The sequence below is a fragment of the Chiloscyllium plagiosum genome, unplaced genomic scaffold (genome assembly GCF_037043375.1).
Source record: "Chiloscyllium plagiosum isolate Xiang-an unplaced genomic scaffold, Cpla_swu_hap1 HiC_scaffold_36, whole genome shotgun sequence".
Lineage (NCBI taxonomy): Eukaryota > Metazoa > Chordata > Chondrichthyes > Orectolobiformes > Hemiscylliidae > Chiloscyllium > Chiloscyllium plagiosum.
This window is the reverse complement of record NW_028270174.1, coordinates 53,248,366-53,263,490: the sequence shown is the minus strand read 5'-3', so window position 1 is coordinate 53,263,490 and position 15,125 is coordinate 53,248,366.

The window sequence follows — 15,125 nt, the reverse complement described above, 5'->3', positions numbered from 1 at the left end:
TTAGTACTGAGGGAGGGCCGCACTGTCAGGAGTTTAGTTCAGAGGGATGCCCGCACTGTCAGGAGCTTAGTATTGAGGGAGGGCCGCACTGTCTTGAGTTTACTTCTGATGGAGGGCGGGACTGTCAGGTGTTTAGTTCTGAGGGAGCGGCGCAATGTCAGGAGTTTAGTTCTGAGGGAGGGCCTCATTGTCAGGAGTTCAGTACAGAGGGAGAACCGCAGTTTCACGTGTTTAGATCTGAGCGAGGGCCACAGTGTCAGGAGTTTAGTTCTGAGGGATGGCCGCACTGTCAGGAGTTTAGTACAGAGGGAGGGCTGCACTGTCAGGTCTTTTGTAATGAGAGAGGGCCGCACTGTCAGTTGTTAAGTACGGAGGATGTGCCGCACTGTCAGGAGTTTAGTACAGAGGAAGGGCCGAACTGTCACATGTTTAGTTCTGAGGGAGGGCCACACTGTCAGGAGTTTAGTACTGAGGGAAGGCCGCTCTCTCAGGAGTTTAGTACAGAGGGAGGACAACACTGTCAGGACTTAAGTACTGAGGGAAGGCCGGACAGTCAGGAGTTTAGTTCTGAGGAAGGTTCGCAGTGTCAGGAGTTTAGTTCTGAGGGAGATTCAGACTGTCAGCAGTTCAGTACTGAGAGAGGAACACACTGTCAGGAGTTTAGGACTGAGGTAGGGCCGCACTGTCAGGAGTTTTGTACTGAGGGAGGGAGACACTCTCAGGAGTTTAGTACTGAGGAAGGGCCGCACTGTCAGGTGTTTAGTACTGAGGGAGGGCCGCACTGTCAGGTCTTTTGTACTGAGGGAGGGCCGCACTGTCAGGTGATTAGTTCTGAAGGAGGGCCACGCTGTCAGAAGATTCATACTGAGGGAGGGCCGCACTGTCAGAAGTATAGTTCTGAGGGAGGGCCACACCGTCAAGAGTTTAGTACTGAGGGTTGGCTGCACTGTCAGGTGTTTAGTACTGAGAGATTGCCACACTGTCAGCTGTTTAGTTGTGAGCGAGGACCAATCTGTCAATAATTTAGTACTGAGGGAGGTCCACACTGTCAAGAGTTTAGTACTGAGGGATGGCTGCACTGTCAGGAGTTTAGTACTGAGGGAGGGCCACTCTGTCAGCTGTTTAGTTCTGAGGGAGGGCAAATCTGTCAAGAATTTAGTACTGAAGGAGGGCCAAACTGTCAAGAATTTAGTCCTGAGGTCAGGCCGTACTGTCAGGTGTTTAGTTCTGAGGAAGGGCCGCACTGTCAGGTGTTTTGTACAGAGCGAGGGCTGCACTGTCAGGAGTTTAGTACAGAGGGTGGGCCGCACTGTCAGGAGTTTAGTACTGAGGGATGGGCGCACTGTCAGGTGTTTAGTACAGAGGGAGGGCTGCACTGTCAGGTGTTTAGTACTGATGGAGGGCCGCACTGTCAGGAGTTTTGTTCTGAGGGAAGGCCGCACTGTCAGGAGCTTAGTACTGAGGGAGGGAGACACTCTCAGGAGTTTAGTACTGAGGGAAGTCCGCACTGTCAGGTGTTTAGTACTGAGGGAGGGACACACTGTCAGGTGTTTAGTTCTGAGGGAGTGCTGCACTGTCAGAAGTTTAGTACTGAGGGAAGGCCACACTGTCAGGTGTTTAGTTCTGAGGGAGGGCCACACTGTCAGAAGTTTAGTACTGAGGGATGGTCGCTCTGCCAGGAGTTTAGTTCTGAGGGAGTGCCGCACTGTCAGGAGTTTAGTACTGAGGGATGGGCGCACTGTCAGGAGTTTAGTACTGAGGGAGGACTGCACTGTCAGGTCTTTTCTGCTGAGGGAGTGCCGCACTGTCAGGTGTTTATTTCTGAGGGAGGGCCACACTGTCGGAAGATTACAAATGAGAGAGTGCCGCACTGTCAGAAGTGTAGTTCTGAGGGAGGGCCACACTGTCAAGAGTTTAGTACTGAGGGAGGGCCACACTGTCAGCTGTTTAGTTCTGAGCGAGGGCCACACTGTCAAGAATTTATTACTGAGTGAGGGCCACACTGTCAAGAGTTTAGTACTGAGGGATGGCTGCACTTTCAGGTGTTTAGTACTGAGGGAGGGCCGCACTTTCAGGAGTTTAGTACAGACATGGGCTGCACTGTCAGGTCTTTTGTACTAAGGGAGGGCCGTACTGTCAGGTGTTTAGTTCTGAGGGAGGGCCACACAGTCCGAAGATTGCTAATGAGGGACGGCCGCGCTGTCAGAAGTGTAGTTCTGAGGGAGGGCCACACTGTCAAGAATCTATTACTGAGGGAGGGCCACACTGTCAAGAGATTAGTACTGAGGGATGGCTGCACTTTCAGGAGTTTAGTACTGAGGGAGGGCCACACTGTCTTGTGTTTAGTACTGAGGGAGGGCCGCCCTTTCAGGAGTTTAGTACAGACATGGGCTGCACTGTCAGGTCTTTTGTACTAAGGGAGGGCCGTACTGCCAGGTGTTTAGTTCTGAGGGAGGGCCACACAGTCCGAAGATTACTAATGAGGGACGGCCGCACAGTCAGAAGTGTAGTTCTGAGGGAGAGCCACACTGTCAAGAGTTTAGTACTGAGGGATGGCTGCACTGTCAGATGTTTAGTAATGAGGGAGGGCCACACTGTCAGCTCTTTAGTTCTGAGCGAGGGCCAATCTGTCAAGAATTTAGTACTGAGGGAGGGCCACACTGTCAAGAGTTTAGTAATGAGGAATGGCTGCACTGCCAGGAGTTTAGTATTGAGGGAGGGCCACACTGTCAGCTGTTTAGTACTGAGGGAGGGCCAAACTGTCAAGAATTTAGTCCTGAGGTAGGGCCGTGCTGTCAGGTGTTTAGTTCTGATGGTGGGCCGCACTCTCAGGAGTTTAGTGGAGAGCGAGGGCTGCACTGTCAGGAGTTTGGTACTGAAGGACGAAGGGGGCCGAAGGATTGTCAGGAGTTTTGTACAGAGGGAGGTCCGCAGTATCAGGAGTTTAGATCTGAGGGAGGGCCGCACTGTCAGGAGTTTAGTACTGAGCGAGGGCCAAACTGTCAAGAATTTAGTCCTGAGGTAGGTCCGTACTGGCAGGTGTTTAGTTCTGAGGGAGAGCCGCACTGTCAGGAGTTTAGTTCTGAGGGAGGGCCGCACTGTCAGGAGTTTAGTACTGAGCGAGGGTCAAACTGTCCAGAATTTAGTCCTGAGGTCGGGCCGTACTGTAAGGTGTTTAGTTCTGAGGGAGGGCCGCACTCTCAGGAGTTTAGTACAGAGGGAGGGCCGCACTGTCAGGAGCTTAGTACTGAGGGAGGGCCGCACTGTCAGGAGTTTAGTACAGAGGGAGGGCCGCACTGTCAGGAGCTTAGTACTGAGGGAGGGCCGCACTCTCAGGAGTTTAGTACAGAGGGAGGGCCGCACTGTCAGGAGCTTAGTACTGAGGGAGGCCGCACTGTCAGGAGTTTAGTTCTGAGGGCGGGCCGCACTGTCTGGTGTTTAGTTCTGAGGGAGAGCCACACTTTCAGGAGTTTAGTACTGATGGAGGTCCGCACTGTCAGAAGTTTAGTACTGAGGGAGTGCTGCACTGTCAGGAGTTTAGTACAGAGGGAGGGCTGCACTGTCAGCTGTTTAGTACTGAGGGAGGGCCACTCTGTCAGCTGTTTAGTTCTGAGGGAGGGCAAACCTGTCAAGAATTTAGTACTGAGCGAGGGCCAAACTGTCAAGAATTTAGTCCTGAGGGAGGTCCGCACTGTCAGGAGATTAGTACTGAGGGAGGGCCGCACTGTCAGGAGTTTAGTACTGAGGGAGGGCCGCACTGTCAGGAGTTTAGTTATGAGGGAGGGCCGCAATCTCAGGAGTTTAGTTCTGAGGGAGGGCTGCACTTTCAGGAGTTTCGTCCTGAGGGAGGGCTGCACTGTCAGGTGTTTAGTTCTGAGGGAGGGCCACACATTCCGAAGATTTCTAATTGGGAGAGCAGCACTGTCAGAAGTGTAGTTCTGAGGGTGGGCCACACTGTCAAGAGTTTAGCACTGAGTTTGGGCCATACTGTCAGGTGTTTAGTTCTGAGGGAGGGCAAATCTATCAAGAATTTAGTACTGAGGGAGGGCTAAACTGTGAAGAATTTAGTCCTGAGGGAGGGCCGCACTGTCAGGAGCTTAGTACTGAGGGAGGGCCGCACTGTCAGGAGTTTAGTACTGAGCGAGGGCCAAACTGTCAAGACTTTAGTCCTGAGTTAGGGCCGTACTGTCAGGTGTTTAGTTCTGAGGGAGGTCCGCACTCTCAGGAGTTTAGTACAGAGCGAGGGCTGCACTGTCAGGAGTTTAGTACTGAGGGAGGGCCGCACTGTCAGGAGTTTAGTTCAGAGGGAATGCCCGCACTGTCAGGAGCTTAGTATTGAGGGAGGGCCGCACTGTCTTGAGTTTACTTCTGATGGAGGGCGGGACTGTCAGGTGTTTAGTTCTGAGGGAGCGGCGCAATGTCAGGAGTTTAGTTCTGAGGGAGGGCCTCATTGTCAGGAGTTCAGTACAGAGGGAGAACCGCAGTTTCACGTGTCTAGATCTGAGCGAGGGCCACAGTGTCAGGAGTTTAGTTCTGAGGGATGGCCGCACTGTCAGGAGTTTAGTACAGAGGGAGGGCTGCACTGTCAGGTCTTTTGTAATGAGAGAGGGCCGCACTGTCAGTTGTTAAGTACGGAGGATGTGCCGCACTGTCAGGAGTTTAGTACAGAGGAAGGGCCGAACTGTCACATGTTTAGTTCTGAGAGAGGGCCACACTGTCAGGAGTTTAGTACTGAGGGAAGGCCGCTCTCTCAGGAGTTTAGTACAGAGGGAGGACAACACTGTCAGGACTTAAGTACTGAGGGAAGGCCGGACAGTCAGGAGTTTAGTTCTGAGGAAGGTTCGCAGTGTCAGGAGTTTAGTTCTGAGGGAGATTCAGACTGTCAGCAGTTCAGTACTGAGAGAGGAACACACTGTCAGGAGTTTAGGACTGAGGTAGGGCCGCACTGTCAGGAGTTTTGTACTGAGGGAGGGAGACACTCTCAGGAGTTTAGTACTGAGGAAGGGCCGCACTGTCAGGTGTTTAGTACTGAGGGAGGGCCGCACTGTCAGGTCTTTTGTACTGAGGGAGGGCCGCACTGTCAGGTGATTAGTTCTGAAGGAGGGCCACGCTGTCAGAAGATTCATACTGAGGGAGGGCCGCACTGTCAGAAGTATAGTTCTGAGGGAGGGCCACACCGTCAAGAGTTTAGTACTGAGGGTTGGCTGCACTGTCAGGTGTTTAGTACTGAGAGATTGCCACACTGTCAGCTGTTTAGTTGTGAGCGAGGACCAATCTGTCAATAATTTAGTACTGAGGGAGGTCCACACTGTCAAGAGTTTAGTACTGAGGGATGGCTGCACTGTCAGGAGTTTAGTACTGAGGGAGGGCCACTCTGTCAGCTGTTTAGTTCTGAGGGAGGGCAAATCTGTCAAGAATTTAGTACTGAAGGAGGGCCAAACTGTCAAGAATTTAGTCCTGAGGTCAGGCCGTACTGTCAGGTGTTTAGTTCTGAGGAAGGGCCGCACTGTCAGGTGTTTTGTACAGAGCGAGGGCTGCACTGTCAGGAGTTTAGTACAGAGGGTGGGCCGCACTGTCAGGAGTTTAGTACTGAGGGATGGGCGCACTGTCAGGTGTTTAGTACAGAGGGAGGGCTGCACTGTCAGGTGTTTAGTACTGATGGAGGGCCGCACTGTCAGGAGTTTTGTTCTGAGGGAAGGCCGCACTGTCAGGAGCTTAGTACTGAGGGAGGGAGACACTCTCAGGAGTTTAGTACTGAGGGAAGTCCGCACTGTCAGGTGTTTAGTACTGAGGGAGGGACACACTGTCAGGTGTTTAGTTCTGAGGGAGTGCTGCACTGTCAGAAGTTTAGTACTGAGGGAAGGCCACACTGTCAGGTGTTTAGTTCTGAGGGAGGGCCACACTGTCAGAAGTTTAGTACTGAGGGATGGTCGCTCTGCCAGGAGTTTAGTTCTGAGGGAGTGCCGCACTGTCAGGAGTTTAGTACTGAGGGATGGGCGCACTGTCAGGAGTTTAGTACTGAGGGAGGGCTGCACTGTCAGGTCTTTTCTGCTGAGGGAGTGCCGCACTGTCAGGTGTTTATTTCTGAGGGAGGGCCACACTGTCGGAAGATTACAAATGAGAGAGTGCCGCACTGTCAGAAGTGTAGTTCTGAGGGAGGGCCACACTGTCAAGAGTTTAGTACTGAGGGAGGGCCACACTGTCAGCTGTTTAGTTCTGAGCGAGGGCCACACTGTCAAGAATTTATTACTGAGTGAGGGCCACACTGTCAAGAGTTTAGTACTGAGGGATGGCTGCACTTTCAGGTGTTTAGTACTGAGGGAGGGCCGCACTTTCAGGAGTTTAGTACAGACATGGGCTGCACTGTCAGGTCTTTTGTACTAAGGGAGGGCCGTACTGTCAGGTGTTTAGTTCTGAGGGAGGGCCACACAGTCCGAAGATTGCTAATGAGGGACGGCCGCGCTCTCAGAAGTGTAGTTCTGAGGGAGGGCCACACTGTCAAGAATCTATTACTGAGGGAGGGCCACACTGTCAAGAGATTAGTACTGAGGGATGGCTGCACTTTCAGGAGTTTAGTACTGAGGGAGGGCCACACTGTCTTGTGTTTAGTACTGAGGGAGGGCCGCCCTTTCAGGAGTTTAGTACAGACATGGGCTGCACTGTCAGGTCTTTTGTACTAAGGGAGGGCCGTACTGCCAGGTGTTTAGTTCTGAGGGAGGGCCACACAGTCCGAAGATTACTAATGAGGGACGGCCGCACAGTCAGAAGTGTAGTTCTGAGGGAGGGCCACACTGTCAAGAGTTTAGTACTGAGGGATGGCTGCACTGTCAGATGTTTAGTAATGAGGGAGGGCCACACTGTCAGCTCTTTAGTTCTGAGCGAGGGCCAATCTGTCAAGAATTTAGTACTGAGGGAGGGCCACACTGTCAAGAGTTTAGTAATGAGGAATGGCTGCACTGCCAGGAGTTTAGTATTGAGGGAGGGCCACACTGTCAGCTGTTTAGTACTGAGGGAGGGCCAAACTGTCAAGAATTTAGTCCTGAGGTAGGGCCGTGCTGTCAGGTGTTTAGTTCTGAGGGTGGGCCGCACTCTCAGGAGTTTAGTGGAGAGCGAGGGCTGCACTGTCAGGAGTTTGGTACTGAAGGACGAAGGGGGCCGAAGGATTGTCAGGAGTTTTGTACAGAGGGAGGTCCGCAGTATCAGGAGTTTAGATCTGAGGGAGGGCCGCACTGTCAGGAGTTTAGTACTGAGGGAGGGCCGCACTGTCAGGAGTTTAGTACTGAGCGAGGGCCAAACTGTCAAGAATTTAGTCCTGAGGTAGGGCTGGACTGTCAGGCGTTTAGTTCAGAGGGAGGGCCGCACTCTCAGGAGTTTAGTACAGAGCGAGGGCTGCACTGTCAGGAGTTTAGTACTGAGGGAGGGGCGCACTGTCAGGAGTTTAGTACTGAGAGAAGGCCGCAGTATCAGGAGTTTAGTTCTGAGGGAGGGCCGCACTGTCAGGAGCTTAGTACTGAGCGAGGGTCAAACTGTCAAGAATTTAGTCCTGAGGTCGGGCCGTACTGTAAGGTGTTTAGTTCTGAGGGAGGGCCGCACTCTCAGGAGTTTAGTACAGAGGGAGGGCCGCACTGTCAGGAGCTTAGTACTGAGGGAGGGCCGCACTGTCAGGAGTTTAGTACAGAGGGAGGGCCGCACTGTCAGGAGCTTAGTACTGAGGGAGGTTCGCACTGTCTGGAGTTTAGTACAGAGGGAGGGCCGCACTGTCAGGAGCTTAGTACTGAGGGAGGGCCGCACTGTCAGGTGTTTAGTTCTGAGGGAGGGCCGCACTGTCAGGTTTTTAGTACTGAGGGAGGGCCGCACTGTCAGGAGTTTAGTTCTGAGGGAGGGCCGCACTGTCAAGAGATTAGTACAGAGGGAGAACCGCACTGTCTGGAGATTAGTTCTGAGCGAGGGCCACAGTGTCTTGAGATTAGTACTGAGGCAGGGCCGATCTGTCACGAGTTTAGTACTGAGGCAGGGCCGATCTGTCACGAGTTTAGTACTGAGGGAGGGCAGCACTGTCAGGAGTTTATTTCTGAGGGAGGGCAGCACTGTCAGGTTTTTAGTCCTGAGGGAGGGCCGCACTGTCAGGAGTTTAGTTCATTGGGAGGGCCGCACTGTCACGACTTTTGTACTGAGCGAGGGCCGCAGTGTGGTGAGTTTAGTTCTGAGGGAGTGCCGCACTGTCAGGAGTTTAGTACTGAGCGTGGGCCAAACTGTCATGAATTTAGTCGTGAAGTAGGGCCGTACTGTCGGGTGTTTAGTTCTGAGGGAGGTCCGCAGTGTCAGGAGTTTAGTTCTGAGGGAGATTCAGACTGTCAGCAGTTCAGTACTGAGAGAGGAACACACTGTCAGGAGTTTAGGACTGAGGTAGGGCCGCACTGTCAGGAGTTTTGTACTGAGGGAGGGAGACACTCTCAGGAGTTTAGTACTGAGGAAGGGCCGCACTGTCAGGTGTTTAGTACTGAGGGAGGGCCGCACTGTCTTGAGTTTACTTCTGATGGAGGGCGGGACTGTCAGGTGTTTAGTTCTGAGGGAGCGGCGCAATGTCAGGAGTTTAGTTCTGAGGGAGGGCCTCATTGTCAGGAGTTCAGTACAGAGGGAGAACCGCAGTTTCACGTGTTTAGATCTGAGCGAGGGCCACAGTGTCAGGAGTTTAGTTCTGAGGGATGGCCGCACTGTCAGGAGTTTAGTACAGAGGGAGGGCTGCACTGTCAGGTCTTTTGTAATGAGAGAGGGCCGCACTGTCAGTTGTTAAGTACGGAGGATGTGCCGCACTGTCAGGAGTTTAGTACAGAGGAAGGGCCGAACTGTCACATGTTTAGTTCTGAGGGAGGGCCACACTGTCAGGAGTTTAGTACTGAGGGAAGGCCGCTCTCTCAGGAGTTTAGTACAGAGGGAGGACAACACTGTCAGGACTTAAGTACTGAGGGAAGGCCGGACAGTCAGGAGTTTAGTTCTGAGGAAGGTTCGCAGTGTCAGGAGTTTAGTTCTGAGGGAGATTCAGACTGTCAGCAGTTCAGTACTGAGAGAGGAACACACTGTCAGGAGTTTAGGACTGAGGTAGGGCCGCACTGTCAGGAGTTTTGTACTGAGGGAGGGAGACACTCTCAGGAGTTTAGTACTGAGGAAGGGCCGCACTGTCAGGTGTTTAGTACTGAGGGAGGGCCGCACTGTCAGGTCTTTTGTACTGAGGGAGGGCCGCACTGTCAGGTGATTAGTTCTGAAGGAGGGCCACGCTGTCAGAAGATTCATACTGAGGGAGGGCCGCACTGTCAGAAGTATAGTTCTGAGGGAGGGCCACACCGTCAAGAGTTTAGTACTGAGGGTTGGCTGCACTGTCAGGTGTTTAGTACTGAGAGATTGCCACACTGTCAGCTGTTTAGTTGTGAGCGAGGACCAATCTGTCAATAATTTAGTACTGAGGGAGGTCCACACTGTCAAGAGTTTAGTACTGAGGGATGGCTGCACTGTCAGGAGTTTAGTACTGAGGGAGGGCCACTCTGTCAGCTGTTTAGTTCTGAGGGAGGGCAAATCTGTCAAGAATTTAGTACTGAAGGAGGGCCAAACTGTCAAGAATTTAGTCCTGAGGTCAGGCCGTACTGTCAGGTGTTTAGTTCTGAGGAAGGGCCGCACTGTCAGGTGTTTTGTACAGAGCGAGGGCTGCACTGTCAGGAGTTTAGTACAGAGGGTGGGCCGCACTGTCAGGAGTTTAGTACTGAGGGAGGGCCGCACTGTCAGGAGTTTAGTACTGAGCGAGGGCCAAACTGTCAAGAATTTAGTCCTGAGGTAGGGCTGGACTGTCAGGCGTTTAGTTCAGAGGGAGGGCCGCACTCTCAGGAGTTTAGTACAGAGCGAGGGCTGCACTGTCAGGAGTTTAGTACTGAGGGAGGGGCGCACTGTCAGGAGTTTAGTACTGAGAGAAGGCCGCAGTATCAGGAGTTTAGTTCTGAGGGAGGGCCGCACTGTCAGGAGCTTAGTACTGAGCGAGGGTCAAACTGTCAAGAATTTAGTCCTGAGGTCGGGCCGTACTGTAAGGTGTTTAGTTCTGAGGGAGGGCCGCACTCTCAGGAGTTTAGTACAGAGGGAGGGCCGCACTGTCAGGAGCTTAGTACTGAGGGAGGGCCGCACTGTCAGGAGTTTAGTACAGAGGGAGGGCCGCACTGTCAGGAGCTTAGTACAGAGGGAGGGCCGCACTGTCAGGAGCTTAGTACTGAGGGAGGGCCGCACTGTCAGGTGTTTAGTTCTGAGGGAGGGCCGCACTGTCAGGTTTTTAGTACTGAGGGAGGGCCGCACTGTCAGGAGTTTAGTTCTGAGGGAGGGCCGCACTGTCAAGAGATTAGTACAGAGGGAGAACCGCACTGTCTGGAGATTAGTTCTGAGCGAGGGCCACAGTGTCTTGAGATTAGTACTGAGGCAGGGCCGATCTGTCACGAGTTTAGTACTGAGGCAGGGCCGATCTGTCACGAGTTTAGTACTGAGGGAGGGCAGCACTGTCAGGAGTTTATTTCTGAGGGAGGGCAGCACTGTCAGGTTTTTAGTCCTGAGGGAGGGCCGCACTGTCAGGAGTTTAGTTCATTGGGAGGGCCGCACTGTCACGACTTTTGTACTGAGCGAGGGCCGCAGTGTGGTGAGTTTAGTTCTGAGGGAGTGCCGCACTGTCAGGAGTTTAGTACTGAGCGTGGGCCAAACTGTCATGAATTTAGTCGTGAAGTAGGGCCGTACTGTCGGGTGTTTAGTTCTGAGGGAGGTCCGCACTCTCAGGAGTTTAGTACAGAGCGAGGGCTGCACTGTCAGGTGTTTAGTACTGAGGGCGGGCCGCATTGTCAGGAGTTTAGTACTGAGGTATTGCTGCACTGTCACAAGATTATTTCTGAGTGAGGGCCACAATGTCAGGAGATTAGGACTGAGGCAGGGCCGAACTGTCAGGAGTTTAGTTCTGAGGGAGGGCCGCAGTGTCAGGAGTTTAGTCCTGAGGGAGGACCGCACTGTCAGGAGTTTAGTTCGGTGGGAGGGCCGGACTGTCACGACTTTAGTACTGAGCGAGGGCCTCAGTGTCAGGATTTTAGTTCTGAGGGAGGGCCTCATTGTCAGGAGATTAGTACAGAGGGAGAACCGCACTGTCACGAGTTTAGTTCTGAGCGAGGGCTGCAGTTTCACAAGTTTAGTGCTGAGGGAGGTCCGCACTCTCAGGAGTTTAGTACTGAGGGAGGGCCGCACTGTCAGGAGTTTAGTTCTGAGGGAGGGCTGCACTATCAGGTGTTTAGTACTGTGGGAATGCCGCACTGTCTGGAGATTAGTACTGACGGATTGCTGCACTGTCAGTTTGTTTAGTACTGAGGGAGTGCCGCACTGTCACGTGTTTATTACTGAGGGAGGTCGGTGCTGTCAGAAGTTTAGTACTGAGAGAAGACGGCACTGTCAGGTTTTTAGTTCTGAGGAAGGGCCGCATTGTCAGGAGTTTATTTCTGAGGGAGGGTCACAATATCAGGTGTTTTGTACTGAGGGAGGTCGGTGCTGTCAGAAGTTTAGTACTGAGAGAAGACCGCACTGTCAGGTTTTTAGTTCTGAGGAAGGGCCGCATTGTCAGGAGTTTATTTCTGATGGAGGGCCACACTATCAGGTGTTTTGTACTGAGGGAGGGCCGCGCTGTCAGGTGTTTAGTTCTGAGGGAGGGCCGCACTGTCAAGAGTTTTGATCTGAGGGAGTGCCACACTGTCAGGAGTTTAGTTCTGAGGGAGGGCCGCATTGTCAGGAGTTTAGTTCTGAGGGAGTGCCGCACTATCAGGTGTTTTGTACTGACGGAGGGCCACACTGTCAGAAGTTTCGTTCTGAGGGAGGGCCACACTGTCATAAGTTTATTTCTGAGGGAGGGTCGCACTGTCAGGAGTTTGTACTGAGTGAGGCCCGCACTGTCAGGAGTTTAGTTCTGAGGGAAGGCCCCACTGTCAGGAGTTTAATACAGAGGGTGGGCCACACTGTCAGGAGTTCAGTACTGAGGGAGGGCCACACTGTCCGGTGTTTAGTTCTAATGGGGAGCCAAACTGTCAAGTATTTAGCACTGATCGAGGGCCAAACTATCAAGTATTTAGTACTGATCGAGGGCCAAACTGTCAAGAATTTAGTACTTATGAAGGGCCGTACTGTCAGGAGTTTAGTTCTGAGGGAGGGCCGCACTGTCTGAACGCTAGCACTGAAGTAATACTGCACTGTCGGAGGGTCAGTACTGAGGGTGTGCTGCACTCTCAGCAGTTTATTACTGAGGGAGTTCCACACTGTCAGAGGATCAATGGTGACTGAGTTTCATACTGTCAGTGGGTCCGTACTGAGGGAGTGCTGCAATGTCAGTGGGTCAGTACTGAGGGATCACTGCACTGTCAGTGTGTCAGTACTGAGGGAGTGCTGCACTGTCAGTGGGTCAGTACTGAATGAGCATTACTGTTTGAATTAGTCAGTACTGAGAGTGCCAGTACTGTGGGAGTGCCTCACTGTTGGAGAGTTAGTGCTGCTGGAGCGCTGCACTGTCAGAAAGTCAGAACTGAATGTGCATTCCATTGTCAGACGATCAGTATTGATGGAGCGCTCCACTGTCAGAGGTTAGGACTGACATACTGCACCAATGCCAGTGGGTCAGTCCTGAGGGAACGCAGCAATGTCAGACAGTCATTACTGAGGGAGTACTGTGGTCTAAGAGGATTATCTAGAATTACAGAATATAGAACATACAAAAGTACAGCACAGAACAGACCCTTCAGCTTATGATGTTGTGCCAAGGATTAGAACATAGAACATTACAGTGCAATACAGGCCCTTCGGCTCTTGATGTTGCACCTTCCTGTCATACCAATCTGAAGCCCATCTAACCTATTCCATGTACGTCCATGTGCTCGTCCAATGACGACTTAAATGTACTTAAAATTGGCGAATCTACTACCTTTGCAGGCAAAGCATTCCATACCCTTACTACTCTCTGAGTAAAGAAACTACCTCTGACATCTGTCCTATATCTATCACCCCTCAATTTAAAGCTTTGCCCCCTCGTGCTTGCCGTCACCATATTTGGAAAAAGGCTCTCTAACCCTCTGATTATCTTATATGTCTTTATTAAGTCACTTCTCAACTTTCTTCTCTCTAACGAAAAATGCCTCAAGTCCCTCAGCCTTTCCTCGGAAGACCTTCCCTCCATACCAGGCACCATCCTAGTAAATCTCCTCTGCACCCTTTCTAAAGCTTCCACATCTTTCTTCTAATGCGGTGACCAGAACTGTACACAATACTCCAAGTGCGGCCGCACCAGAGTTTTGTACAGCTGCAGCATAACCTCATGGTTCCAGAACTTGATCCCTCTATTAAAGAAGCTAAACCACTGTACGCCTTCTTAACAACCCTGTCAACCTGGGTGGCAACTTTCAAGGATCTGTGTACCTGGACACCGAGATCTCTCTGCTCATCTACACTGCCAATCATCTTACCATTAGCCCAGTACTTTGCGTTTCGGTTACTCCGACCAAAGTAAATCACCTCACACTTGTCCACATTAAACTGCATTTGCCACCTCTCAGCCCAGCTCTGCAGCTTATCTATGCCTCTCTGTAACCGACAACATCCTTCGTCACTATCCACCGATCTTAGTGTTATCTGCAAATTTATTAACCCACCCTTCTCCGCCCTCATCCAGGTCGTTTATAAAAATGATGAACAGCAGTTGACCCAACACCGACCCTTGCCGTACACTACTTGTAACTGTACTCCAGGATGAACATTTCCCATCAACCACCATCCTCTGTCTTCTTTCAGCAAGCCAATTACTGATCCAAACTGCTATATCTCCCACAATCCCATTCCTCTGCATTTTGTACAATAGCCTACTGTGGGGAACCTTATCGAATGCCTTGCTGAAATCTATATCCACCACATCATCCAGTTTACACTCATCTACCTGTTTGGTCACCTTCTCAAAGAACTCAATAAGGTTTGTGAGGCACGACCTATCCTTCACAAAACCGTGCAGACGATTCCTAATCAAATTATTCCTTTTCTTGATGATTTTAAATCCTATCTGTTATAACCTTTTCCAACACTCTACCAACAACTGAAGTAAGGCTCACTGGTCGATAATTACCAGGATTGTCTCTACTCCCCTTCTTGAACACGGGAACTACATTTCCCATCCTGTCGTCTTCTGGCACTATTCCTGTAGACAATGATGATTTAAAGATCAATGCCAAAGGATCGGCAAATCTCCTCCCTGGCTTCCCAGAGAATCTAGAATAAAACCCATCTGGCCTAGAGGACTTACCTATTTTCACAATATGCAGGATTTCTAATGCCTCCTATTTGTGAACCTCAATCTCACCTAATCTAGTAGCCTGTATCTCAGTAATCACTTCGACAACATTGTCGTTTTCCAGAATGAATACTGATGAAAAATATTCACTTAGTGCTTCCTCTATCTCGTCTGATTCCACACACTACTATCCTTGATTAGCCCTAATCTTATTCTCATCATTCTTTTATTCCTTAAATACCTATGGAAAGCCTTAGAGATTACCCTGATTCTATACGCCAACAACTTCTCATGTCTCCACTTGGCTCTTCGGAGCTCTCTCTTTAGGGCATTCCTGACTACCTTGTCACTCTCAAGCACCCTAACTGACCCTTCACATCTCATCCGAACATAAGCCTTCTTCTTCCTCTTGACCAGAGATTCCACTTCCTTCATAAACCATGGCTCCCGCACTCTACAGCTTCCTCCCTGCCTGACAGGTACATACTTATCTAGGACATACAGGAGTTTTTCCTTGAATAAGCTCCACCTTTCTAATGTGCCCATCCCCTGCAGTTTCCTTCCCCATCCTATGCTTCCTAAATCTTACCTAATCGCATCGAAAATGCCTTTGCCCCAGTTATAACTCTTGCCCAGTGGTATACACCTATCCCTTTCTATCACTAAAGTAAACATAATAGAATTGTGATCACTATCACCAAAGTGCCCACCTCCTTCCATGTCTAACACCTGGCCGGGCTCATTACCCAATTCTAAATCTAATGTGGCTTCACCCCTGTTGACCTGTCTACATACTGTGTCA